The sequence below is a fragment of the Sminthopsis crassicaudata genome, chromosome X, assembly GCF_048593235.1.
Source record: "Sminthopsis crassicaudata isolate SCR6 chromosome X, ASM4859323v1, whole genome shotgun sequence".
Lineage (NCBI taxonomy): Eukaryota > Metazoa > Chordata > Mammalia > Dasyuromorphia > Dasyuridae > Sminthopsis > Sminthopsis crassicaudata.
In genome coordinates, this window is record NC_133623.1 from 54,888,848 (window position 1) to 54,914,841 (window position 25,994).

General features: G+C 34.9%; 1 protein-coding gene across 7 annotated transcripts in view; it reads left to right on the forward strand.

Moving 5' to 3' along the window:
• The window catches only part of TENM1 (teneurin transmembrane protein 1), a 3,105,198-nt gene that overhangs the window by 2,124,500 nt on the left and 954,704 nt on the right, over positions 1 to 25,994 (forward strand). For all 7 annotated transcript variants that reach the window (XM_074277949.1, XM_074277947.1, XM_074277946.1 and 4 more), the window contains one exon: positions 19,230 to 19,350. The gene's annotated coding sequence lies outside the window, so the exon portion shown is untranslated. The remainder of the gene's footprint in view (positions 1 to 19,229; positions 19,351 to 25,994) is intronic.

Below are 25,994 nucleotides of genomic sequence, written 5' to 3' on the forward strand. Positions count from 1 at the left end.
GGGTAATGTCCATTTGGTCTTTGGGCCCTGAGTAGCTCAGACTCAGTGTAAATAGCATTTTTTTTTCTGTTTGGACCAAAAATTCTGAGATTGTCCCCCTTCCCAGACTGATTTTTTTGACTACATAAAAGAAGCCATTCTCTGCCTCAGTTCTTCCTTATCATTCAATAAGGGTTAGTTCTACACCTGTGCTACACAACTTTCTTAATGACCTCATAAATTGTCTTGGGTTGGAAAAATGTGTCACCCCAACATTCTATTAGCTCTGCCACTCATGGATTGGATTTGAAGCATAATTTTTTGTGGTAATCTTTTAATAAATGTTTACCATGAGCTTTCCAGTACAGTATGCTCACATGTCTCATGAAAGGATGCTTTTTTTTTGCTATCTTTGGACACACAGTGCCACCAGCTTTTACAACTCTTTTATTTGTTCTTTTCTGAGATAGTGTGAACCATTCATCCACAGAGCTACAAATTTATTTGGCTCTTCATTTCTTTGTAACAAAAATGTCAGGATTCCTAAGATTCTGTTCTTTTTAAATGTCTTTTTATTGTTCTAAATACATGAAAAGATAGTTTTCAACATTAATTTTTGCAAAATCTGGTGTTCCAAATTTTTTCTCACTCCCTCTTTCCCACCCCATAGACAGTAAGCAATCTAATATAGGTTACATACCTGCAGTTCTTCTAAACATATCAGTTCATCTAAGTATTTCCAGGCTTTTTTCTGAAATCAGCCTGCTCATCATTTCTGATAGAGCAATAATATTCTATAAGATTCATATGCCATAATTTCAGCCATTCCCTGATTGATGGGTATCCATTCAATTTCCAGTTCTTTGCCACTACAAAAAAGGGCTGTTACAAAAATTTTTGCACATATGGGTCCTTTTCTCTCTTTTATGATCTCTTTGGGATACAGGCCAAGTAGAGACTCTGCTGATCAAAGTGTATGCCTAGTTTGATAGCTCTTTGGGCATAGCTCCAAATTTCTCTCCAGAATGGTTGGATCAGTTCACAACTCCACCAATAATGCATTAGTGTCCCAATTTTCTCACATCATTTATCTTTATTTTTTATCATTATCTTTATCATTTATCATTATCTTTTCCTGTCATATTATCCAGTCTGAGAGGTGTGAAGTGGTACCTCAGAGTTGTCTTAATTTGCATTTTTCTAATGAATAGTGTTTTAAAATATTTTTACATGACTAGAAATGACTTTATTTTGTTTGAAAATTGGTGTTCATATTCTTTGACTTTATATCAGTTGAGGAATGACTTGTATTCTTATAAATTTGAGTTAATTCCCGATATATTTTAGAAATGAAGACTTTATCAGAAACACTGGCTGTAAAATTGTTTCTCAGCTTTCTGTGAAGCATCATTTTAAAGTTGTAGGAAAGGGACTATTGGGAAATCATAATTGTTTCCTTTACTTTACCATCTTAGTTTTGTCCCTCAAAATCTTGTTAATCATTATTTCAAAACTTTATGATTACCTTAAAACATTTGATAAAACTAAAGGGGAACTTAAGTGTCATCTAAACCAACTCCTTCATTTTATAAGTGCGGAAACTAAGACCATGGAGATGAATATATTCTATATTGTTCTATATCCAACAATAAGAAAATAGAACTCAAATTTCCTAGACTCTTAAGGCAGTTCTTTTGTCACCATTCCATGCTTCCTCTTACACAGTTCTGTTATAATTAAACTGTTGCTTTAAAAGAAGTACATAAAGCAGCAGCCAACTTATTATTGTCTCCTCAGTATAAAATCAAATGCTTAATTATGGAGGAAAGAATAAATATAATAATTGTGAGATGATAGATGTACTGTATTTCTTGTTTTTCCTTTTATATTACTATAAATAATCCACTGATACATTTCTAAAATCCTGACACTTTTTTTCTAGAACATTATTTATCAGCATACATGTAAAAAATCCATTTTTACTTTTTTTTAGACAAACAAACTCATATGATTCTGGTAAAGAGTCCATGATAGTTGAATTGTATAAATGAACATATAACTGTATTGATTAAACATTGTCATTTCTGTAAGTTGTTGAGTCAATAATGAAACATCATAAGCTTCATACATTGAAGTTGGCTTGGAAAATTTCTACCTCAATCTGCCTATATTAAAGACCATATGGCCCTACATTCTCTAGTGCCTCATTTTTATTTGGTCTTGGGTGGTATATATCTTATTTTCCCCTGCAGAATGAGTTGATATTTATCTTAAATTTGGTTTTCCTCCAAAGATATCACATACTAAGCAAGTCAGAATATACTGAATAGTACTAGCTTCTGTGCAAGAAAAGTAAATAATTAAAAAGGAAGAAAGTAAAGAATGGAAAAGAGTCAGTTCAATTGGATTCTTTTCGACCAGCATTTATTATCTATCTATACTATGTCAGGCTCTTTGCTAGGCATTAGGAATAAAAAGACAAAAAATGAAAACAGTCCTTACTTACCATACTGGTTAGGGAGATGCTGACAATGGCAGCTGGCAGTCGGATCAGCTATTTTTCTAAATTGCCTACAGAAGAATAACTAACTTGACCCATCTGAAAAAAAAAACAACAACAAAAAAACAAAACAAAACAAAAAAAACACCATGAATTTTAACTGAGGGAATTTGAATGAAGCTAGCAATCTTTAGTTTTATGTTGTTGTATTATTCTCTTCACACACACCTCCCAAAAAGGAAAAGGAAATGAAGGGAAAGGAGAGTACACAAGAGGAGAATGTAGCACAGGAAAGGAAAGAGGGTAAAATCAGCTATAATTGCCTTTGTATAGTTAATGAGAGATTAGGTAACTATGAAAAGATGTGTGCACCCTAGGTAGACTTTGCAAGAAATTGCCCGGCTCCTGTTTTCCAGGATTACTCTCACAGTCTGGCCAGACAAACCCTTTCTGATTGCCTTGTCACTCCTTTATAGCTCTGTGTCTGAGTTCAACCTTTTCCCCTTTCATTTCCAGTTTGGTTTCTTGAAATATATTGTGGATAATAAATACATCGTGGTGGTCCTGGGTTGTAAAAGTTGTTAAACTAGTACTCTTAAACCATATTGAAAATGACATTTTTATTAAGTTGGCATGAACTATGTTGCTGAATTGCTTTTAATATGATAATGTTTGCAGTTCACTCTGCCACAAGCACAGCTTGGCAGTGGACTGTACATGAATATTTCATCCAGGAAAGGCCAGGAGTTGGTAATTAGAAAGAGACAGAATGAGGCACATGCTTGTGTTCCATAGCCGGTGTTTCAAGGCAGTGGTAGCTGGTTAAAGACTTAGGGCAGAGGGCGTTTTCATTCTGTAGAGACATCTGCTGAGCACCTGTAATGTCGAGAAGGTAGGGCTAGCGGCAGTTTCAACCTGTGTCTGTGGTTCTGGATGAGTTCACTCTCTCCCCATCCACAACCCTGCCTTTTAATGGGAAAATCATTTCTTTTTCTTTTACCCTATGTAAAAATACTTAAAACCCTAATAAAATGCTAAGATCAGGTCGACAGAACAGTAACAGAATCATCAATTCTATCCATTATCTTATTTACCTGAGAAATATACAAGTAAGCAAGGTGATGTTTAAAAATTCATTGTTGATACTAGAGCTGTAAACTACGTGAGGGTAGGTACTGTCACTCTTCTAGATTACCTGGAGGACACCAAGCACAGTGCCATTAATAGGTTAGGCTACCCCCAAAAAAATCTGCTGAATAAATGCAAAATTGGGGAGCCATTGAGGCCCCTTCCTACTTTGAAAAAATGTAGTTGTATAAATATTAAACCCAAGCTATGTTCTATACAGTTATATCAGAATGTACAAAAGAAAGCATACTTTGCTATTTATTCTGTGAAGATCTAAGAAAGCTACAATATAGTTCAAATGAACTCCTGGCATATCTCATGTTTTTGTAGCTTCCCATTTCACTGTTTTGTTCATTTGATGCCGCTTTATAATGACCTCATTTCTTGCCACTTTTAGCCACTAATTTACTAGCTTCCACCGAAGCAAAACAAATGAAAGTAAGGTTGTGCGTGCAGAAGGAAGACTTGACCTTCCAGAAATGCAGAACACTTGGAGGTTTTTCCCTCCAGGAATACATTGCATCCGAAAGCAGAGCCCACCTCTCAGCCTAATCAAGGAAGCATTCTCATCCACCCTATTATGTTGTCTAGAACAGACGTCTCATCCAGTCTCCATGAATCCAGGAGGCAAAATGAAATGTCCCCAGGTGGAAAAACAAAATCTCAATAGTTATGTGAAGAATTAAGTAGTCTCTTGATGCACTGAAAGAACAAATACTGATGATGAGAAACCTTACCATCATTATAGTCATTTTTGTCTTTGAAAATATAATGATATAAGCAGTATGAGTGAACCTATAAATTGAAAAATATCCCTTTATAATAAACCTTATAGCATGAGATGGTAGAATATTTTGGGGGAAGGAGGGAGTTGGATTTTTTAAGTATTTTTTAAAATGAAAAGAAAATATCTTAAATTAATTTTCCAAGGATTTTAATTTTTAATATTATTCCTATTGCTAGTTATCCAAATGCTAATGAGTTGGACATAGTATACATTTTATATACCTGAAAAGACAAACATTGCTTTCATTCTTGTAATCTCTTACTATATTTTAAAATGATAGTGTTTTGTTACAATTCATTATTGAGTAATGATTTTACTCATTCATGTTCTGCTCTAATTTGTCATGATGTTTTTGCTGGGACTCTCAAAATAAATTTAACCCAAACCTGTCCTTTGTTTGGGGACTTAAATGAAATTTCACCCTCCATGGCCCCCCAAACCTATCTGTCCAGGTAGATCCTTCTTTTGTTCTACTGAATATCAAATTGACTTGGAGAATGCACTAAGGCATTAGATTGGGTTGATTTCTATATGCTATTTCATTTGAAACCCATAAATTTTCTCTGAATTCAATATTCAAGAGAGGAAAAAGCCTTTATACGACACAGGGAAATAAACTATTAAAACCCCTTTATTTCTTTCATACAGTTTATTTACTTCAGTGGGGTAGAATTTCATAATTGGAGACTTTCTCAATAAATTCTTATCATAGTGAATCTAAGATATTATTAATATTATCACTAATAATTTACATTTACCTTTCTTCATCTCTTTGCTTCATTGATCAACTCATTTTCCATCTCAGCTGAAAATATGTCTCTTCTCATCTATTAAGTGACTTACTTTCATTTTTCTCTCCTGAATTTATTATTTATTATTTAAGTTCCTCATAGTGTTCTGGGTTGCAAACAGTTTGAAAGATGGCATATTAAATATTATATTGGTCCAACATGTTACATCCTAGAGGGATCCTATGTCCATTTGAAAACTATCTAATGGGTCCAAATCTATGTTCAATTCATTCATACAACATATATTAACATGAATGGAAGTGCTGTGTAAAAATTATTCTTGGATCAAATAATCAGTCCATAAACTTTTATTAGGAACCTTCCTTGTCCCTGGTGCTATACTAAGTCCTTGAGATCCAAGAAGAGGCAAAAGAAAGTTTCTGCTCTCAATCTAAGAGAGTAGTCAGTGAGCAAACAAATATGTACAAACTTTATCTGTCTATACAAGATCAATAAGAAATAATTAAAAGAGGAATGGCACTGAAATCAAGACAGGTTGGGAAAAGTGTCTTGAAGAAGATGAGATTTTAGTTTGTGCTTTAAGGAAACCAAGAAAGTCAGGAAAAGGTAAAGGTGAGGACAGAGAGCATTCTAGGCATGTGGAATGGTCAGAGAAAATGACCAGAGCTGAAAGAGGGAGTGTCTTGTTTGTGGAACAGCTGAGTGCTAATGTCAGTGGATTACAGATTATTGGAGCAAGGGATAAAGTAAAATATCAACAGACTAGAAAAAAGGGAGTTAGGCTATGAAGGTCTTTGAACACCAAAAAAAATTTTTTTATTTGACTCTGGAGGTGATAGGGAGAATTTGAGTTGATGGGACAAAAGAGTGTCATACTCAGACCTGCACTTCAAAAAAAGTGGCTGAATGGGGAGATACTTAAGAATGGGAGATCTACCAGCAGACTGTAGTAAAAATCCAGGCATGAGATCATAAGAATCTGTACCAGAAACAAGGTGGTTAAAAAGAAGAGAATTGGGAATATCCAAGACATATTGCAAAATTGAAATCAGCAAGCCTTTGTAAAAGATTGGATGTAAAGAGTGAGAGATAGTGAAGGATCTAGGGGAAAAAAAAATATTCATTTGCACACCTGAAGGACTGGAAGGATGGAATTGCCCTCTGTAGTAATAAAGAAGTTGACTGGGGTCCAGGGAGGTTTAGGGGGAAATCTAATGAATCCAGTTTTGAACATGATCAGTTTAAGATATCTGCTGCACATCCAGTGCTCTACTGAAGGGTTAAAGAAGGGCATGAAAGGAATTTAGCCACAAAGGGTAGAAAAGATATATGATGATAGTTAACAGGAATGGAAGCATAAAGTGAGGGTTTTTTAAGTACGATGCAGACACAAAGATGTTTGTAGGCAGTATGGAATAAGCCAGAAGATTGAGAAAGATTAAAAATAAGTGATAAAGTGGGTATGATAGAGGGAGCAATTTGTTGGAGGAGGTAGGATAAAATGGGATAACTCTTGTAAGTGGAGGATTATCCTTGTTAGGAGTAAGATTACATCTTCATGTGAAGCTGGGGTATTTTTTGTATCTCTCTGCTTTAAAAGTGTTTCTTGTTCTATTCACATTTATGATTACTATCTATGTATTTTGCTCCATCCTATTTACTCCCTGTTTATATTGTCTCTCTTTTCAGCCTGTCCTCACCAGTGTTTGCTTCTGACCAACACCTCCCTCAGTCTTCCCTCCCTTTTATCAGCCTCCTCTTTTCTTTCCCCTTTCCTTCCCTCCTTCTCTACAGGTTAAGATGAATTGGTACGTCTGAATTATTCCCTCTTTCAGCCCAATATGAGGAGATTAAAAGTCAAACAATGCTCATTCCCCTCCCTTTTTTTCCCTCTGTAGTAGGTCTTTTTGTGTTTCTTCCTGTGATATGATTTACCATATTTACCTCCCTTTTCCTATTCTTCCAGTACAATGCTTTTTCTACCCCTTAATTTCTTTTTTTATAATCATATCAAAGTCAACTTTTAACCTTACCTTCTATGAATACTTCTGTCATGATAAAAATATAGTTCTCAAGGGTTACAAATATCATCTTTAACCTTTGAATAGCATGTTTTTTTCTTTCATTTCTTTTTTAATTTATTTATTTAAACTTAAATAGAAAAATAAAATAAAAAAATCTTTGATGTACATAGAAGGACGTGAGAATATTCATAATATGAGTAACAAATTTACATTTCAAGACAGTCTGTATAATAAATGTAACACATAATATTCATCATTTCTTTGCTTCCTTGTAGGTTTTCTTTTGTTCTCTGCTGTGTACATTTTACTTTATTCATTTTACCCCCTTCTTTCCCTTCACCTTCCCCAAGAAAGCTACAAATAAACATAGATATATTTATATACACATATATACACACAAATATATATACACACACGCACATATATAGATATCTAATCATGCACACATATATACATATGTAAGGCCATACCATGCTTGTTTGTCTTTCTCTAATGGTGAATAACATTATCTATCTTTTTTAGGTCTAAGTCTTTCTATATTTTTCTAAATTCACTAACTCATCATTTCCTATACCACAGCAGTATTCCAATCTTATATTATCTAGTCATTTTAAATAGTGTAAAACAATATTAACCAATATGGTTGACATATAGTATAGTTTCTGGAATTTTCTCTTTTGGTTAAATCTGTTTTATCTTTAACTTTGAGATTAATGATTAGTAACCCTATTTTTTCTAATAAATTCTATTCCTGATCACTTTTGTTACATTTGTTTATCTCTTATTTCTTATCTCTGTTGACTCCTTTGCTTTACTCTTACCTGCTATTTTGCCTTGCTATTACTTAAGCTCTCCACTTCCAAAAAACCCTCCTTTGTTCTTTCCCCCCACCCTTTGGTTAGTTCTTTGTCCCTTTTCAATTAATCTACACACCTTATTCCTTTCTCATTAATCTACATATCTCTTATCTTATACCCTCTTTCTCTTATTTGTTTTTAAATTTAGAAGATTTTTATATTCTTTTAGATATATGTGTGTATATGTGTATTGTTTGCTTTTTAACCCATTCCCCACGTGATATTCTAGAACTACCAACTTCCCTCCCTCTTCTAATTCCATATCAGTTCTTGCTCTTGTACCTCATTTTTAAAACATAATTACTCTTTTTATCTTTTCCTATACAAGTTTTCCTATGAGGTGCTCATGGTTTCTTCTATTTTTTTCATTCCTAATTGAAAAAAAATTCTGACTCTTAAAACTTCATTCGTTTTCCTTGCCCAGTTTTAGTTTTCAAGGAGTCATTTTCTTCCTTAAGATTCTGGATCCCCTTTCCTAATTGATTGATTTTATTTTCATAATCTTCTAGTTTTTCTTTGTTACTTCTTTTATTTTATTTTTTTTTCATTTTTTTCCTCAGTCTCTGTCATTTGATTTTTAAAGTTTTCTTTGACTTCTTCTGTGAAATTCTTTTTGGACATATGACCATTTCATATTACTCTTTGGCACAGCAAAGTTCTTTTTTACTTTTTTATGCTGCTCTGAAGATGAATCTAGGTCTTCCCTATTTCCATAATAATTTTCTATGTTTGGGTTAGTTCTCCTTCACTTTCTCATATTTTTATTTGTAACAGATTATTGGTGTTATCACCTGTGGTCCTGGGGTATAAAGGATAGTGTCTCTAGTTTCATGTCCTCATTCAGTTCTTCCTTCTAATCTTGAATCCAAAACCAGAAAGTCTATCCTCCTGTATATGCCCACAGCAAACAGTTTCTCTTCCCAACTGCTGCATTCACTGAGAGTGTGTTGATTTTTTTTTTTCATTTTAGGTGTTATTTCAGCAGCACAGCTGGGCCTGTTATATCTTTATCATCCCTCACTCTTTCCCAACTCAGACACTAGACTTCCCACACTGTCTGGGAGGTGAACATTTCTGTGGCTCCCAAACCAACTAACCTGAGGTCTGGTTGCTTGCTGTTCCAGTGGAACTAACCTGGAGGTATTTGCATTTTACAGTGGCCAAACATCTTTTCCTGGTATCTTTTTTTTTCTATAATTATTCCAGGAGGACCAATGTTCTTACCCAACTCATTTATTTTTATCACAATTTTTCTTATTTGTCGAGGAAATCTGGAAAGCTTGGAATTTTCTGATCTATTCTGCCATCTTCACATAATTCTTCATGGTTTTTTTTTTCTTTCCTACTCACATTTTCATGCTTCTCTTGAGTTTTTTTTAATTTGAAAATTGAATTTTTTTATCATATAAAAAGGTGGTCTAAGTCGCTATTGATCAGTGAAATGAAAATTAAAACAACTCTGAGGTACTACCTCACACCTAACAAATCCAACAGTGTCTCTAATGATCACAAAGAGATCATAAAGGAGGGAAAGGGACCCACATGTGTCAAAATGTTTGTGGCAGCCCTTTTTGTTGTGTCAAGAAACTGGAAATTGAGTGGATACCCATCAGTTGGAGAATGACTGAATAAATTATGGCATGTGAATGTTATGGAATATTATTGTTCTATAAGAAACAATAAGTAGAATGATTTCAGAGAGGCTTGGTGAGACTTACATGAAGTCTTGTTAAGTGAAGTGAGTAGAACCAGTAGACCATTGTACATGGCAATAGCATGATTATATGATGATCAATTCTGATGGACATGGCTCTTTTCTACAATGAGATGATTCAGGCTAGTTCTAATGATGTTGTTATGAAGCTAGAGTCATCTGCATCTAGAGAGACAACTGCAAGCACTGACTATGGATCACAACATAATATTTTAATTCTTTTTATTGTTGTTTGCTTGCATTTTGTTTTCTCTCTCATTTTTTTCCTTTTTGATGTGATTTTTCTTGTGCAGCATGATAATTGTAAAAATATGTATGGAAGAATTTTATGTGTTTATTTTTAAAATTTATTTTATTATACCTTTTTATTTACAAATCATATACATGGGTAATCTTTCAACACTGATCCTTGCAATACCTTCTGTTCCAAATTTTCCTCTCCCCTACCCCTTCCCCTAGATGGCAGGTAGTAGTCCAATACATGTTAAATATGTTAAAAAATATTTTAAATCCTATATATGTATACGTATTTATACAGTTATCTTGCTGCACAAGAAAAATCCAATCTAGAAAGGAAAAAAAACCTGAGAAGGAAAACAAAAATGCAAGCAAACAATAACAGAAAGAGTGAAAATGCTGTTTTGTGAAACACTCAGTTTCCATAGTCCTCTCTCTGCTTGTAGATGGCTCTCTTCATTACTCAACAATTGGAACTGGTTTGATGCATCTCATTGTTGAAGAGAGCCATGTCTATCAGTGTTGATTATCATACATCAACAGTATTGTTGTTGCTGTGTATAATGTTCTCCTGGTTCTGCTAACTACACTTCGCATCAATTCCCGTAAGTCTCTCCAGGCCTCTCTGAAATCATCCTGCTGCTCATTTCTTACAGAACAATAATATTCCATAACATTCATATACCATAATTTATTCAGCCATTTTCCAACATCATAATGGGCATCCACTAAGTTTCCTGTTTCTAGCTACTACAAAAAGCTGCCACAAACATTTTTGCACATGTGGCTCCCTTTCCCTCCTTTAAAATCTCTTTGGAATATAAGCCTAGTAGTAACACTGCAGGGTTAAAGGGTATGTGCAGTTTGATAATTTTTTGAGCATAATTCCAAATTGTTCTCCACAATGGTGGGATCTGTTCACAGTTTGACCAACAAACTCTTATCAGTATCCCAGTTTTCCCCCATCCCCTCCAACATTTATCATTATCTATTCCTGTCATTTTAGCCAATCTGCGAGGTGTGTAGTTTATCTCAGAATTGTTTTAATTTGAATTTTCTGATCAATAGTGATTTGGAGCATTTTTTTATGTGACTACATAGTTTTAATTTCTTCATGTGAAAATTGTCTGTTCATATCCTTTGACCATTTATCTATTGCAGAATGGCTTGAACTATTATACATTTGAATCAATTCTCTATATAGTTTAGAAATTAGGCCTTTATCAGAACTTTTGACTGTAAAAATGTTTTCCCAGTTTATTGCTTCCCTTCTAATCTTGTCTGCATTAGTTTCGTTTGTGCAAAACCTTTTTAACTTAATATAATCAAAATTATCTATTTTGTGATCAGTAATGATCCCTAGTTCTTCTTTGGTCACAAATTCCTTCCACTTCCACAAGTCTGAGAGGTAACTATTTTATGTTCTTCTAATTTATGTATCATTCATTATGTCTAGATCATGAACCTCTTTTGACTTCATCTTGGTATATAGTGTTAGGTGTGGGTCAATACCTAGTTTTTGCCATACTAGTTTCCAGTTTTTGTCAAATAGTGAATTCTTATCCCAAAAGCTGGGGTCTTTGGGTTTGTCAAACACTAGATTGCTATAGTTATTGACTATTTCGTCCTATAAACCTAACCTATTCCAATGATCAACTGGTCTATTTCTTAGCCAATACCAAATGGTTTTGATGACCGCTGCTTTATAGTGTAGTTTTAGATCTGGTATAGCTAGGCCACCTTCATTTGATTTTTTTTTTCATTAATTACTTTGAAATTCTTGACCTTTTCTTTTTCCAGATAAATTTTGTTGTTGTTTTTTCTAGGTCAGTAAAATAGTCTCTTTGGAGTTTGATTGGTATAGCACTAAATAAATAGAATAGTTTAGGTAGTAAATCATCTTTATTTGCTAGACCTATCCAAGAGCACTTGATATTTTTCCAATTTTTAGTTCTGACTTTATTATTTATTATGGAATTACACATGTTTAGCATATATTGGATTACCTGCCATCTATGGGTGGGAGTGAGGGGAAGGGAAGGAAAAGTTTGTAACACCAAGGTTTTGCAAAGATGAATATTGAAAATTATCTATGCATATGTTTTCAAAATAAAAAATTCTAAGAAAAAAAGAAAATTGAATTTTCTGTTTAGCTCTGGTGTTTTCATTAGAAATAAGTGAAAGTTTTCTATTTCATTGATTATTCTTCTTTTCCCTTGAAAGATAATATTCATTTTTGCTAGATGAGTCTTGGTTGTAATCCAAGCTCCTTTGCTTCTGGAATATCATATCCCAGGCCCTCTGATGCTTTAATGTAGAAATTGCTGTGTCCTCTGTGACTCTGAGTGTGGCTCCTTGATATTTGAATTTTCTTCTAGGTTGCTGGCAGTATTTTCACTTTGACCTGATAGCTCTGGAATTTATCTACGGTTTTCCTTGGAGTTTTGATTTTGGTCATCAGTGGATGCTTTCCATGAGTATTTTACCCTCTGATTCAAGAATATTGGGGTAGTTTTCTTGATAATTTCTTGAAAGATGCTCTGCAGGCATTTTTTTGATTGTGAGTTCAGGTAGTCCAATAATTCTTCAGTTATCTGTCTTGGATGTATTTTCCAATTTTATTGTTTTTCCAATGAGAGATACATTTTCTTCTATTTTTTTTTATCAATGCCCAGTTTTCTCACACCCCCTTCAACATTTTCATTATTTTTTTTTGTTATCTTAGCCAATCTGACAGGTGTGTAGTGGTATCTCAAAGTTGTCTTAATTTGCATTTCTCTGATATATATTAACTTTCATTTTTAAGGAATTATTTTCTTCAATTGCATTTTGTAACTCTTTTTCCATTTGACTAATTTTACTTTTTATTAAAATTTCTAATTTTTTTAGTAGATTTTTTCCTAGTTGGCCAGTCTTTCTGAGTTGACGTTTTAATCTTCCCTGCCACCATAGTAATTATTTTATGGTTGTTTGGAGGTGAATATGGGAGAGTTACAGCAATTTATTATTTATTCTGCCCGCTTGGCTCCTGGAAGTTAAACTCAAGTCATTCTCTTCTTCTAATTTCCTTTAGAGTTGCTTCTCTTCTTAGGGAGCATCCAAGCTGAAACCACTTTTTAAAGAGTAGTAACACTGTCAGAAGTGAACAAGGCCATTCCTGAGATTGTGACGTTACCTTTATTGCAGTTGGGTTTTCTATTATATAATAGGTCACAATAAAATGAACCTACCAATTAATCACTGGTTATCCTATAATTATTTCATTTCAGTTAAATGGCTTACTGTTTTATGGTAAAATTTATGTAAAATTAGATTAAATTTGAGTAGTATAGCAGTGCCCTTTTTACAAAATGATGTTTATTTTTTCCTTCACCATATACTGACTAAGTGCTGTGCCTCTTTAGAAAGCAAATTATTTTTTTTTAAATTCAGTACTGCATGCTACAATGTTTTGAAGTTCAAACTTAAATGGAATATGCCTTATTTAATATCTATTACTGCAACAATTAAGAATTCTTTTCTTGTTCTCTGCTATGTTCATTGCTGGTTTTCTTTTTGAGAACTTCAAAAGAAAGTTAAATTACCATAAAAGTAGAGGTTATTCATGTGCACTTTGGGCTAATGTTCTCAAAGTTATCAGCTCTGATTGTTGCATGAAGTAGTCCAAGTTGCTCTGGACCTAGTGAATGCATTTCTGCAAAAGGAACATGATGGGAGATATTTTGAGAAATACAATAACATTGGCATAGTAACAGTTTTTATTGGTCTAATTTGTAACACTGCAATATGTGGTACAAAATAAAAGGTCAGCAAAGAGGTTGGGACAGGAAATTTGAGAATCCTCAGCATAGAAATGGTAATTAAATTCTTAGAAACTAATGAGGTCACTAAGTGAAGTACTATAGAGGGAGAAGGGGACCCGGAAAACAACCATATTGAATATCTGTTTTAGGAAGCATGATTTAGATGAGGATCCAGCAAAAAGAAATTGAAAAAGAATGGTCTTATAGGGCAGAAATGGTTGTATTGAATGTGACCAGGAGTGAATATAACAGTTTAGTCATATAAAAATGCTCTAAATCACTATTGATTTGAGAAATGCAAATTAAGACAACTCTGATGTACCACTACCCACCTCTCAGATTGGCTAAGATGACAGGAGAAGATAATGATAAATGTTGGGGAGGATGTCGAAAAATTTGGACATGACTACATTGTCAGTGGAGTTGTGAACAGTTCCAGCCCTTCGGGTAAGCAATTTGAAACTTTCCAAAAAGCTATCAAACTGTGCATACCCTTTGATTCAGCAGTATCTCTACTGAGTCTGTACCCCAAAGAGATCATAAAAAGGGAAAAGCTCCCACATGTGCAAAAATTTTGGTGGCAGTGCTTTTTGTAATGGCAAGGAACTGGATCCCTGCCCATCAGCTGAAGAATGGCTGAATAAGTTACAGTATGTGAATGTCTCTATAAGAAACAATGATTTCAGGGTGATTTCATAAAAAAAAAAACCTGGAGAGACTTACATGAAGTGATGCTAAGTGAAGTGAATAGAACTTAAAAAATATTATACACAGCAACAGCAAGATTATGTGATGATCAACTGTGATAGACCTGACTCTTTTCATTAGTGAGATGATTTAGGTCAATTTCAATAGATTTGTGCTGGAGAGAGCCATCTGCATCCAGAGAGAGGGACTATGGGAACTGAATGTGGATCACATCATAGTATTTTCACCTTTTTGTTATTCTTTGATTTCTTGATTTGTTTTTTTTTTCTCTCTCTTTTTTTCTTTTTGATTTGATTTTTTCTTGTGCAGCATAAATGTGGAAATATGTTTAGAAGAAATGTACATGTTTAATTTATATCAGATTGCTTACTGTCTAGGAGACTTGGGATGGGGAGAGAGAGGGAGAAAAATTTGGAATGCAAGGTTTTGCAAGGGTGAATGTTAAAAAGTATCTTTGCATGTATTTTGAAAAATAACTTGTTATAAAAATAAAAAATTATAGCATTTTAAATATAAATAATTATTTCTTTTCTAAGGTTCACAGATGCTAACCTTCACTAGATAACCTCTAAGATACTATAAATATGTCACTGAAAGGAACCTTAGAGGTCTTTTAGTCCAGGAGAACTGTGATGTATCAGGATATTAGGGCTTACATTTGGGACAGCTGGAGTTGTGTAACTCCTCAAACCCCGCTGAGTAAATGTCATAATTTTTCATTTATACCACCGATACTACTCTCCCCACATATGCAGGTAACCTGAAACGACCACAAGCTGTCTTGATCCCTCTCTTGTTAGATATTTCAAATGGGAGGAGTTTGTTACGGGGTAATATTGAAGTAACGCCACAAAATTACTCAAAAATCAAGTAAGTAATCTGGAAGGGGAAGAAGAACCTGGATCTCATGTAGACCAGTTCATCAGCACATGAGTTAATTCCTGAAATTAATTTACTTTTACTTTAGGATCCACAGAGAAGCTGGTTCTTAGAAGGTGAAAGAACAGAAAAGTTCCACCCAGGTAGCATTCTTGTAATGCTGTAACCCAGGTGGGTAGGAACAGGCTAAGTACATTTGGCCAAAGAAACCAAGCCTAAGGAACCATGATAGGTGTTTCAAAAAGTTTCTCCAAGTTACATGCTCTTGGGAACCCTCTTGTATAATCCCTCAATTCTCCATCAAGCCACCTTTCTCTTAAGCTCTGAATCTACTGCCCCAGCTTCCTGACCACATCTTTCTCTGACAACCTCCTTCCCTTTTGCTTTTTTCACTTGGCCTTCATGTTCTTTCCAGGGGACAATATGTAGGCCTGAACTACCTTCTTCAAGAGACACATAACCTCAGCTAGGCTTGGGAAGGAGCATGTCGCTGAGACCCGTTTTGTATGAAATTAGCTCATCTGTGTCATTATAAATATGGGTCTTGTGGGAAAATCATGTACAAATGAGTCAGAATCAGGAAATTTAGGATTCACTCTCTTGCCCTTCCCTGGCTGAGAGTTGTGAGTCGTGAGAAGCAAAGGTGGCAAGATAAAAAGAGAGTAAGCCAGAGAGTTTAAATACCATTTCCAAAAATGTTCCTAAGTAACTTGTTAAGAGACAGGAGATGAATGACTTCAGAGTGAAATTGCAGGTGTTTAATGCACGAATGCACATCCAAATAGAAATGTGAGTTTTATTTAAACATGTAAAGATGTGTTTAGAAGGAAGAGAGTCTGTTATTTGTTACAGATTTGTACAAAGCTACTATAATGAGAGTCTTTTCCAGTCCCCCAGCCCCATAAACATAAGAGTCCTGGAAAGGCTAACGGTATTAGGGTCATTTGGTAGAAATACAATCTAAGAAGCATTTATCAAGTGCTTATTACATACAGAGCTAGATTAGATAAGACACAAACCTGACCTCAAAGAGCTTATTATCCAATAATATATAAAAATGAATAAGGAGGATCAAAAGCAACCAATAATTTTGCTGTCTCAGTTTAAAAGGTCAAGGTTATTTTTTCCTGCCACCATAATTTTTTTGATGCTTTTCTTAAATCTTAGTCACAGGTAATAAAGAATCACTGATTCTTAACTTTTTGTTATTCTTGTTCAGCACACGGGGAAAGTGTCATGTTATATTCTGTTCCACGGTGGGCCAGAGAGGAGAGAAAACCTTTCTGGAAGTAATAAATGGGTAGATCCTTGGCGTCAGCGAAAAGAACAGAGGAGACCAGAGCCCTTTGGCCACAGCAGAGGAGTTCTCCTTAGGGATGTAAGCCTGGAGAAATCCCATAACCCTCTGCAGAAGTTCAGGGAGTCATCATCCAAATGCACTGTGTTGGCAAACTGAATATATTTTGACAAAGACATTATGCTTCAGTGTTTTGTTGGATCCTTGATCCTCTAGATGTGGCTGATCTGTGTAACAGTATAAATAATAATCTAGCCATATGTCTCAATGGTTCTCCACCTCTTCCTAGAAGTCTTGCATGTAAAAATGTGATTTTCTCATTATATATCTGTTGGTATGGTGTAGGTACCAATGAGTTAATGGGTTGGCCATCTATTACCTCTACTCTCATTGTGGTATAAGCCTACTTTGTCTACTAGTTATCCCTTTCTTTGATGCAAGTAGGTAAAGTGTTGAACCTGATCACAGGAAGACCTGAATTCAAATGCATCCTCAGGCATTTCCTAGCTGTGTGACCCTGGTCAAGTCACTGCTGATTTCCTTGTTTTTCTCATTTGTGAAATGGGGATCGTAATAGTACTTGCTGGGTTGTTGTGAGGATCAAATGAGATAATATTTGTTTCTAAAGTGCTGAGCAAGTACCTGGCACAGAGTTGGCACTTAATATGTAAACATACTTTCTTCTACCTTCATACTACTTTTGGAGTGCAATTCTGTAATTTTGGAATCATACAGTGGATTATACACTTCAGCTTTTTCACGCCTCAGATCCATGATTTTGATTCTTTAGAAACTGTGGTGTCTTGTGTTTCTCAGCTATATTGCATCATCAGGCAAATATCGGTGTAAATAAGTTGTGTCTATTTCAGGGAAAAGTTTGGAGTCATGAAAAGCAGTGCCCAAATACGAGTCTTCCAATGAAACAATGGTGCCATGCTTAGACAGAGACTGGCTATATTCTCACTTGTTTGTGAGCAGCACAGTACCTGGAAATTAAGGGATCAACCACGTGCTCTCTTCCAATTCAATGATTTTACGAAGTTGTCAACAGGGAAATGGGGGACATTAGCAGCTCAGGGATTTTTCCTAAATATTACAAAATCAACTCCATAATAGAATGTGGGACCTTTTTTATTCCTAGCCCCATACTCAAGCTTTATGAGTCCTAAAGTAAGTTGTGCTCTGACAAAGGGTATCTTCATTTAAGTCACTTTTCTAATACCAAGACAAACTTGATCAAAGGAACTCAGAATGAAAAAAAAAAGAGAAAAAGGCAGAAAAGAGGGGAGAGAGAAGTAAAGAGACAGACAGACACACAGAGAGAGATACAGAGACAGAGACAGATACAAAGAATAGACCTACATATATTTATTAAACTTGAGACCATAGAGCAGAAATGGGGAACATCTAACCCCCAGGCCATATATGGCCCCAAAATCATTTGCTAAGGCAACTAGAGGTGATGATGAGCTGAAAACTAAATAAAGCAACATCCCACTGCTTGAGTTCTATAAATTAAAAATTTTGTATGGCCCACAAATGCTGTTATAAGTATCTAAATGCCATTTGGCAGAAAAAATAAACCTTTCCTACCCTACCATAGAGAATGGCAGCAAAAAAAAAAAAATAGGAAGCGAAACAGCAGTGGAGATGCATAGTAAATACAAGAAAGAAGGCAGATATATCGACATTTACCAATTATTGGATCAGGGAGGAAGAATAATTAAAGAGGGCTAGAGATCCTAATGCAAGAGGGCAGATTCAGTCTCAGAGACATTATTTAATTGGAAGTCATGATTGGAACATGGCTTTAGAAGAGTATGACCTCTTTAACATGGCAACTCAGGTAGCTAACTGTTCTATATAATGTGTATCAAGTCTCTAGCAGACATCCGATCTTTGTTTTAACATGGATGATGGGCAGAGCTGAGTATGTAGGATTGACCCAAATACTTCTGAAGAACATAATTGGTGGAATCATTTTTGTCTCTTTGGTTATAGCTAGATATCTCTTGAACCTGGATCACTCTTATGAGACAAATGTCTTTGGGGAGACACTGTGGAAAAGTGGGCTTTATCATATTTACTTGCCATGAGTACATGTCTAGAAAATGGAAATCATTATTTTAACAATGCAAATCATGACTCATTTATACCAAGATATTATGTAACCCTCAAATCTGTGTCTTCTCAGAGATCTTATATAGAGTGGTCTACACACCATTTTGGAGGTTTTTTCCTCTGGGTCTTTCAAGATTATGCAGGTATCTGTGTAACACTGGCTTTCTGTCTTTTGTCCCTCACTCTTATGACATGAGTCTTCCTTTACAGTTGATCTTCTGGATTTTACATCACATATGGCCATGCCTGTGCTGGTAACATACTATGACCTACTTCAAATTCTCATGTGTCTCTCAATTACCTATTGTTATGATTCTTTGGGGATTATAGTACATCACGAATTGCAGTCATAAAACAATCTATGATTATCAAAATGAAGGAAATATTTTTCTTTAAATGTTTGGGAGATAGCAATGTAACAATATATTTTTTGTTTGTCACAGCATTCTGCAGCTGAGGACCTATAGACAATCACAAGTTCTCCTACACCCATTGCAAATATAACTATTGGGAAGGAACGAGAGAAGAATATCCATCTTTCCATTCCACATGAGTTGGCTCAAGGTACTTGAATTGTTTTCTTATAAATTCCGTTATTTGGAGTATTTCCAAGTTGACACTCACTCCTCATTGTTCTACCTCTTCCTCTCTCTTAATTCCTTTGGGAACCAAGGAACCAGTTTTGACTAAGTAGTCTTGACCTCCCAGCCAAACAGAACTCTGCTACTCTGTGTATAGCTTGTTTTATGCCAGAATTCATTCAAAAATATTTATGGAAGCACCTACCACACAGAAGTTACTGTGCTAGGCACTCAAAATGCCTTTGTAAGAACTTGGTATGATTAATCTGCTTTTAATACATCAAATCCTATTTTTAAATTCACTAAGGGATATTAATAAAAAAAGGAACCCTGAGGTGAATCCTTTTATACAGTAAATAATCAGTCTCTAATCATTCCATTTTGGTAAGTTTCATATGGTGTGCTCACATAAACTGGGGCCATGTATATTTGCCTTGTGGGAAACTGAATCTGTTTCCCCAATGCTGATACAACCCCGTACAGGATTCAGAGGGCCATGTCAGCTTTCAGGATGCCTGAAGAGGGTGTGTTATGGTTTTAATCTATGTATTAATCATGACTAATATTTATAATAGATGAAGACAAGTAGAAAATCCATAGATTATACTTTTGTTCTCAAGGCTTTTGTATTAAATGTAGCCATGTTTTTCCTTGATTGTGGTTGTTAGTTCATTTGAGTGTTTATATAGCATGCTGAAAATTAAAATATTTAAATTCTTATTTTAGCTACTTAATTAATTCTGTGAATTCATATAAGTCACTTAAACCTTCTATGCCTTGCGTTCCAGATGTATAAAATGATCTGGTTATTTTATAAAGTTGTTGTAAACAAGGATAAAATATCTTTATGAGAGAGCTTTAAAAAGAAGTATTGTTAAAGCAGTATAGTGTAATGGATAGAGGGCTAGCCTCATAGTTAAAAATACTTGGATTCAAAGCCTACTTGTTATCCTTAAGGACTCTATCAACCTGGATAAGCCATTTAACTTTTCAACATCCTGAAACAACACCTATACTTTAGGTTAAGGCCTTGAAGTTCTGTTATCTATAGTAAGAGTTCCCCTGGGAGAATTCCTTAGGCCAAAGAAATCAGGTCAAAATACATCCCCTACCCTGGGTGGTGCTCTGGTGCTGCTGAATGTTATCCTCATTATGTCTAACATTATGTAATTGTTTAATATACAAATAGAAAGTATGAGATAGAATGAACAAATGAGAAGAATACCTGGGTAACCTTAGAGAAGAGGGTCTTCATAGACAAGAGGTAGAATACAATGGGATGCAGAAAATATCCTTTGCCATATTGTGTTCTTTCTCAATTGGATAGCACTTTATGAAAATGAAAGAGAGATTTCAAGATTGATTGGAATTACACTGAACAAGCGGTAACTAGAGTTCAGACCATTGCTATTTTTGTACCTTATAATAAATGAAAACATTCATATTATAAGCTCAGCGATCAGCAAAACAGCATCAGTGCTTTACCATCAACAGATAGATTTTTTTTTTAATATGGAAAAGTCCAACTTTGGAATGATAAAATATTAATGAACTATACAAACATTTGATATTATTAGCCATTTCCTAGAGAAGTGAAAATCATTCTCTGATAAAAATTTAAAATTAATATGTATTTGCTTCTGAATGCAGTTAGCCCAGGAGTGAAGTTACAGTGACTTCTAACCTTGCTGGTTTGAAAAGTTACTGTCCTTGTCTCAGAAGTTGGTAATAAGCTGACTGAGAAAGCAATGAGAAATAGGTGCTCTTAGTAAAGGTTAGTATACTTTGGGGGACGATAATTATAGGACAATAGATAATATAAATCTAAAAGTGAAGATGAGTAAAAACACAATGGTAACTGGGTGGCTCAGTGGGTAAAGTGCTGGCTTCAGAAGTCAAGAAGTCCCAAGTTCAAGTCCAGCCTCAGAAACTTTCTAGCTATGTTAACTTAGGCAAGGCATTTAACCCCTATTTGCCAATGAAGAATGAAATGGCAAGGCCCTCTATTATCTCTGCTAAGAATATCCCATAGGCAGCGATCCATAGGGTCATGAATAGTTGGTAGTAACTGAAACTGAACAACCACATAAACATAATAAAGGCTGGAAGTTAGGAGGAACAAGGGAATTTATGATCAAAATTGGGGGAGAATGTGTGAAGGATTTTCTTTTTCAGACAAATGCTTAGTTGTAACTTAATTGTTTAGTCCATTTTTTTTAAGTGATGGGCATTACTCAGCACACATTGAAATTATAGCTTCTTTCTGGTCCGTTATTTTTTTCCTCTCTAAAATGAGAAAAGTGGACTAGTTGATCTCTAAGATTTCTTTCATCTTCAAAAAATTGTGATTTTATGAAATAAAGGCACCAGTTGTTCCCCTGTTTTGTTTGCCTGTTGAAGACCAAACTGTTTTTAGGTTTCAAGAGAAGAGCAGTGAATGTGTCTGATTTTACTCTAGGGACAGAAAGAAAAGAAAAGATTAGATTGAAAAGGAGAACTTAATGTGTATAAAGAATTCTTCTTTTTATTAGGCAATATGTGTGAAACCTGGAGGACAGAAACTTTCATTTTTGTCCTCATATCCCCAGCATCACACATATAATAGACACTTAAGAAATATTCATTAGCTAACATTTTTAATGTAGACAAAACAATGAAAATTTTGTTAGTCTGTAAAAAAAGTATGTAAAGCAAAGCTTGAAGAATGGCCATATTTTGAGTAATGCTTGTGGTTTCTGAAGCTCCTCTATAGAAGGGTTTAAGAGGCAGGTTTTCAGTTTTAGGACCTGGGTAAAAGAGGGAGGCTATACAGAAAAAAAAAATTATGTTAACCTGTAAGATAGCCAAAGATTTTTTTTTTATTGGTTGTTTTCTCTTAATGAGGGACTGGGGAAAGATATTTATTTTGGGGAACTCTCAAGTAAGCCTGAAGAACATCTAACTTTACTAAAATATTTTTATTTTCCCCAGTTATATTTAAAACAATTTTTATATTTTTAAATCTTTGAGTTCCAAATTCTCTCCATTATCCCAACCACCAGCTGCCATTAAGAAAGCACACGTGAAGTTTTGAAAAGTATTTCCATAAAAGTCGTGTTGTGAAACAAAATATAGATCCCCCCAAAAAAAAGCCCTCAAGAAAAATAAAGAGAGAGAGATGGTATACTTCAATCTGAATTCTGACACAATCATTTCTTTCTTTAGGTATAGATAGGATATTTCAATAGTCCTTCTGTGTAGTCATTGATCATTGCATTGCTGAGAATAGCAAACTCATTGATGCCTGATACTCCCAGAACATTGCCACTTCAATTGCCACCTCAGTACAAATATTACCCAAATCTTGTATTTTCAGCCCAGATATTTCCCCTGAACTGCAGGTTCAGTTTTTCCATCTGTTTTCTGGGTACACACCACTAGCATATTAAAATCAACATGCTCAAAATGCAATTATTTCCACTCTCCTAAATCCTATCTTTTAATTTTTTTATCTGTTGATCTGTTGAGACTTATATGTAAAAATATTTATAGCAGCTCTCTTCTTGATACCCAACATTTCAATGTCCTTCTTTATACTCTCTCTGAGAGATCACATTCATTTCCCTAGTTAACTAGTCTCAAAGTTAGGAGGTATCTCACATTTCACTTTTCTTCCTTCTCCCATACATCCATTGAGTTGGTAAATAGTATATATATGGTTCCATGCCATTTCCAGCATCCAACTTCTCCTCCCTGTGTATATTGTTATCATTGTTCAGCTCCTGGTAACCTCCTACCTAGATGAATAATTATGAAAAATAGTAGATATATATATATATATGTATATATATATATATATATATATATATATATATATATATATATATATATATATATATATAAAATGCTTCAGAATTTATAAATATTTTCCACGCCCAAGGTTTCCTATAAGTTTTTCTCAAGTTGTCTTGGAGTAGGGAGACATTTCAGAGGCATGAGCGGTAAGTGGAAGATTATATCTGTTTGGCCATTTCTCTCAAGCTAGAAATGTTTAGGTTAGAATTTATTTTTAAATTGTTTCTGGCATATTTGTTTCTAAAGCATGGAGTATAATTATTAATATTTTCATTTTGAAAGCATACAACTTTCTCTCCTCTCTGGAATGGTTGCCTCCACATCTTGGCCTGATAAAATACTTCCCTTCCTTCTAGAGTTATTACACCTAGAAAGACAACATGCTATAGCAGATAGAATGAGATAAACCCATCTTTAATACTGTGTGAATGGCTTGAATGGAGACTAGTGACTACTTTTTTTTTTTTTTATAATGCAGCTCAGTAGCCTGGTGTTTAGAGTTCTACGTTTGGAGTCCAGAAGATCTGTGTTCAAATGTAACTTTAGATACTTAGTAGCTGTTTTACTTTTGGCAAGTCACTTAATATGACGCAGACACAGAAATTGCACTTACCTCCCAGGGTTATTGGTTAAATCAAATGAGTAATGATTGTAAAACATTTGGAATAATACCAGATATATAGTAAACCCTTTATGAATGTTAGGTGTTATTATTGTTGTTATCCCTCTTTACCTTCATTTCCTTATCTATAAACTGGCAGTAAATATTCTCTATAGGAGCTACTCATCTAGTGTAATTATTATGTGACATACAAGATTATGTATACTTACTGCTTTGCAAACTATAAAGCGTTATATAAATATCTGCTTCTGTTATTATTCCTACTGAAGAACATGATCCTTCCTCAAATTTTAATGATTCTTTCCCTTCTCATTGCATATTCCATTATGTTTATTGAACAAAGAATGAAAGTTCTTTGAGATCGCCAATGCAGTCCACTAAGACCTATAGTCATGTAGCTGAGAAGTAAGCTAGTTGAGATTTGTACCAGGTGGGCCCTGTAGGCATCTCTTAGGCATCTCTTAGTTATTAATTGAATTAAATTGAATTGATGGAATCAGCAAATTAGAGGTTCCTTTTGAATAGGTTTGTCCATGCGATTATCACTTTAATAGGTCTGATATTAATGCCAGGATGGATGAGATTTGAAAGGCATGAGATGATATAATAACTCTGAAGCTGACAACCCTCATTCAATTTAACTATTCATAACCTAAAGGCCTATTAATTTGTTTTTCCCCTTCTTCACTTACTGTATGTACACCGATCTTTCCAATGACCATTTTCCCTGACAAAATTTTTATTTCTAATAAGACCTCGAAAATGAGCAAATCTCCCCTTTCTGAAGCAAAGCACATCTGCCTGTCTCACTTTATTCTAGCAGAATCTCAGTACATGGGGCTTATTTGTATGTAATAGGGGATTTACCAATGAATGTCTGAAAACCCTCAAAACATTTTTCTAGCTGTTCAGGAGTTCTGAGGCTGATATCTTGGTGAACTCTCTGACAATCTTTGAAAGACCTAATAGACTTTGCAAAAGAGGAACAGATTTGAAATTAGAGCATGGATGAGACATGCTTGCTTAATGTCTCCTTTAAAAAAAACAGTTCCAGAGCTGAGTAGAAGAGCTAACATGGGGTATCTTTTTGCTTTTAGTCTAGACCTGTGATTTCATGTGATTGAGAAGTCCCTACAGCACACTACTCATTGATAGTTTATAGAGTTGCCTGAGGGACTGAGTGATTAAGTGAGGTCACAGCCAGTATCTGTGTGAAGCAGGACCTGAACCCAGCTGTTCCAGACTTCATGGAAGTAATCTAACCATCGCACCACCTCGTTCCTTCCCCCTTATGTTATGCTATACATGGGCAAACCTGTAAAGAGCAATTACTGAACGTAGATGACAAACAAGCCTGGGATAACCATTAATGTCCAGTGCAAATATTCAGAGTAGTAAAGGCTTGCCCAAGTCAGCAAACAGAGCTCTGTGCTCAGCAGTGAGTACCTGTTATGAGAATGCTGTGATCAGTGAAATGAATGGGGACATAAAAGACACTCTGTACGGGTAAGGGCAATATATGGTCCTGTTTTCCTGGAGTTACAGAATAGTGCAGAAATATTATATGCTGTCCCTTTGAGCTCTGTAATTTCCTTCTTCTCTCAAGAGTACATTTTCTCTATTCTAATTTTAGAGCCATCTAAATTGTTCCAAAGAGATGAAATGGGACACATTTTTTTAAAAATATCCTTAGAAATCTGCAGTGCTCAAGTTAATGCAAACTAAAGAAAACACCCTTATAATCATTAGCTTCTGCTTCAGTCTTGCAAAGATTTGCAATCTGATTGCATGGGCCCCATCATTACTGATTGTAACCCCTGGATAACAATACGTGCACATGGAGAGTTGTTGTGGTCCAAAAATTCATTATCCTGAAGAAGCAGTGGTTATGAATCTAAGCTAGGCTAGTCCTTCAAATGCCACTCTATCCTAGAGTCTGGACTGTAAGCCTTTCAAGCTGAGCTTGTCATGCTGGAGCTTGTCAACCCTGGTATGATCTTCAGGCATTCAAGGTCACCCTATATGATAATCAGTCACCATAGGAGGATTTTAATGGAGGACACTATAGTCAGAGGGACCTGTGATCATCATTAAGTGGCTATTGCCTCTAGTTAGACAAATTTCAACATATCTATGGCTGCCCACCCATCTGATTCTTGTCCTTTCCCTGT